At 39.4% G+C, this 4,106-nt stretch overlaps 1 non-coding gene across 1 annotated transcript; it reads right to left on the bottom strand.

The window, feature by feature from the left end:
* Nucleotides 1–949: 949 nt before the first annotated feature.
* On the bottom strand, nt 950–1,055 carry LOC122025952. Its single transcript, XR_006123951.1, has one exon. It is a non-coding gene; the product is annotated as a small nucleolar RNA R71 (small nucleolar RNA).
* Nucleotides 1,056–4,106: the final 3,051 nt, after the last annotated feature.

The following is a 4,106-nucleotide window of genomic DNA, read 5'->3' on the forward strand; positions in this document are numbered from 1 at the left end:
TAGAATCTCCCTTTATCATAACCCAAAACACTAAACTCTTGTTTGTTGATCTCTAATATTAGATTTGTTTACCTTTACTTTGCTTTTGAAACGATTGGATAGTTGTTTAGCTAATTCGCATTGAGACATTTCTAGTGCTTATTCCAGTCCCTGTGGATACGATAATCTTTTATATTACTTGCGACATTTTCGTACACTTGCGGAGCGTAACAAGTTTTTGGCGCCGTTGCCGGGGATTGCGCTATAACATTAGGAATTATCAATTGAGTTAGACTAAACATAACATTTGTTTTCCTTTCATATTGCATAGTTGTAACTAATCATTAGATTTCTGTTTTTTTTTACTTTCTTGTATAACTTTCTCTTCTTGTTAATTCTTTTTGTACAAACTCAATTCTGCATTTTTGATTCTTCTATTTTCCTTTTTGTGTCGAATTGCTATCTGCTATCTTGTTCTTGTGTATGCGAAGATCTAACTTTGCAGGGGAATTCTTTCCTTTTGACCCTGAGATTGATAGAACTTTTCATAAAAGAAGAATTCTGCAAAGGCAAATTGAAGAACAGGAACATTTGAATATGACAAATAGACCACTTAAGGATTATGCAGCACTCTATGCAAGAGGTTTTCGATCTAGTATTTCAAGACCTTCAGTGGAAGCTAATAACTTTGAGATCAAACCCGCAATCATATCTATGGTGCAGCAGAACCAATTTGGTGGAGGACCTCATGAGGACCCTAATCAACACTTAGAGGTCTTTTATGAAATATGTGGTACCATGAAAATGAATGGAGTTCCTTCAGATGCAGTTAGATTATTATTATTTGGGTTTTCTCTAAGAGATAGGGCAAAGCAATGGCTGAATTCTTTGGCCCCTAATAGCATCACCACTTGGGAGCAGTGTGAGCAACAGTTTCTTGATAAGTTCTATCCACCAAGCAAAACAGCTCATATGAGGAATTTAATTGCAAGCTTCAAGCAAACCGACTCAGAATCTCTTTTTGAAGCATGGGATAGATATAATAGTATGCTCAGACAATGCCCACATCATGGGTTGGAAAGATGGTTAGTGTTGCACACTTTTTACAATGGTATCAATTATCATACCAAAGTGTCCCTTGATTCAGCTGCTGGAGGGGCACTTATGAACAAAAGCTTAGATGAAGCCGAAGAAATCATTGAAAGTGTAGCACAAAATCATCATCAATGGGCAAATGAAAGAAGTGGTGGCTATTCCTCTGTAAACCAAACAATTAAAGCATCAGGGAAGTTTGATGTAGATGCAGTCACTCTTTTGTCTGCAAAATTGGACGCTCTTACAAAGAAATTTGAGAATATGGGGACTAGTGCTAATATGGTCAATGCTATTAGTACATCTTGTGAAGTATGTGGGAGTTCAGAGCATTCAAATGACTCATGTCCATTGGGAGCTATCACTGCACAAATCAATCAACTTGAACAATGTGATGCAATCATGAGTTACAATCAAAGGCAGAACAACTCATACTCAAATACTTATAACCCTGGATGGAAGAGTCATCCAAATTTTTCTTACAGAAATAATCAAGATCAAGGACCATCTATGGGGGCAAGACCAAATTTTCAAGCTGGGCAACAAAATTTTCAACATCTATCTTCTCAAGGCTTACCAAAGTCAAATGTTGAAAAGATGCTTGAGGAAATTATCTCAACTCAGAATGAAATGAAGCAAGATATAGCAAAGCTCATTCAGAAAATGGATAATTCTGAAAAGCATCAAAAGATTCAGGATAGTCAAATTGCCCAACTAGCTTCCTCATCATCCAGAGCACCAGGACAACTTCCAGGAAAACCTGATGTGAATCCTATGGAGCATTGCAATAGGATTGAGCTTAGGAGCGGACGGACCTTGGGAGACTCCCAAGTGACTGCTTCAAAAGGGATACAAAAAGAAGAAGAGCTCCCTCCTCCTATACCGAATCAGATTCAAGCTAATGAGGAGAGTACCATTGAGGTTGAAGAGACTCTTCCACTGAACCATCAGAGCAAAGCTGTCCCTTTTCCTCAGAGACTTACAATGCTCAAGAAGGATGAAGAATTTGGCAAGTTTCTAGAAAAGGTTAAGGAAATTTGTGTAGAGGTACCTCTTATTGATGTTATTCTACAAATGCCTAGATTTGCCAAATTTCTGAAGGATCTCATGTCAAATAAGAGAAGAAGAGGAGAGGTCGAGACCATTGCGCTTAGTGAGGAATGTAGTGCTATTTTTGAGAAGAACACTTCTCCAAAACTGAAGGACCCTGGGAGCTTTTATATTCCTTGCAACATAGGAAAAGAATTTTTTGAAAAAGCTTTTTGTGATTTGGGGGCGAGTGTTAGCCTCATTCCCTATTCAATTTGTAATAAATTAGGTCTCAAAAACATTAAACTTACTACTATGGCACTTCAACTTGCCGATCATTCCTGCAGGTACCCTTTGGGTATTATAGAGGATGTGCTGGTAGAGGTGGATGGGAATGTTATTCCCACAGATTTTGTCGTGTTGGACATGGAAGAGGACCCTAGGATTCCTATCATATTAGGAAGACCTTTCCTTGCTACAGCTGGAGCTATAATTGATGTCAAAAATCATAAGCTTTCTTTGGTAATTGGTAAGGAAAAGTTGGAATATGATTTATCTAATATCTCTAACCATGTCTCGTCTCTTTTAAATGTTTGTAGCAGGACAAGCATTTATAAACTTGAGGAATGGAATTTCCATCCTCATGGAAGGCCACCAAATGAAGGAGACAATGTGGTGGAAGATGTTGGGAGAAGATCTCCCAACAGAAACGAAAAGTATATCTGTCCTCCAAGGGCGAGGAAAAGGAGAGAATGATTAAGTTTGGTCGAGCTAAAGACCTTAAACAAACGCTTCTTGGGAGGCAACCCAAGGGTTCTTTTAGTTAGTTTTGATTTGTATTGTAATTTCTTTTAGTTTGATGCATTCTTTTGATTCTGTTTTTAGGTTAGGTGCAAAACAGAGTCAGGCCGTGTGCTATACACGGCCAGGCAAAGGTTGCAGAGAAGGGAAGTGTTTGGGCCGTGTCATCCAGACACGGCCGTGTGGGATCTCCCGAAGGGAAAAAGGTATAGGCCGTGTCATAGACACGGCCGTGCAAAGAATCCCGAGAGGAAAGATGGAGAGGCCGTGTCCCAGACACGGTCGTGCGAGGAATCCAGAGAAGGAAGAGGGGGAGGCCGTGTGGATCTACACGGCCCGTGCAAAGAATCCCGAGAGGAAAGATGGGGAGGCCGTGTAGATCTACACGGCCCGTGTAGGAGAACTACTAAAGTCTACCTCCTACCTCACACGGCCAGATCTTGGCCGTGTTCCGCACACCCCCAACTCTCTAAAACATATCTTTCTCTCCCAATTTCTTAAAAACTCCTCTCTAATCTCTCAAGATCTTTTAGATCCGATTCTCCTCCTCTCTAAGACTTGGACTTTTGTTCTCTTAACCTAAGATCTTTTGTTCTTTGAAGTTTCGTTCTTTGAGTTCCACAACTCTAGATAATTCTTCCCCTATCTAAACTCATCAAGATGTCCAATATTTTGAAGAGATTTCGCAAAGGAGGTGGTGGATCTAGTGGAGACAAAGAGAAGGAGCCATCAAGAGACAAAGGAAAACAACCAGTGAAGGGCAAAGGCAAAAGGACTTCACGCAACGAAGGTAATGACAATGAATTCAATATTGTGTTCAGAAATGATGATCAAGTAACTAGATTTGCAATTCTTGTCAATAGAAAGATAGTGTGTACTAGATATATGGACCCAACTGTTCTTGATATGCTTGGAATTAGGGAAGATGTAGATTTGATGATTAGGCTCTTGGATTGGCGCGATATCATGTACACACATTCGCCTACCTATCCTCGTCTTGTTTTGGAATTTTTAAGTTCATTGGATGTCCATTTTACTAATGAAGATGATTATTATGGAAAAATCTCTTTTAGATTAATGAATCAAGAATTTCTATGGGCATTTAGTGACTTTAATTCTTGTTTTGGAATAACCACCGGTAGCCCTCGTAGGTTTGACCCAAGGTTTAATTGGAATCATTTTTGGAATGCAATAACTGGGTTAGA

This window comes from Zingiber officinale, chromosome 9B (genome assembly GCF_018446385.1).
Source record: "Zingiber officinale cultivar Zhangliang chromosome 9B, Zo_v1.1, whole genome shotgun sequence".
NCBI classification, from domain to species: domain Eukaryota; kingdom Viridiplantae; phylum Streptophyta; class Magnoliopsida; order Zingiberales; family Zingiberaceae; genus Zingiber; species Zingiber officinale.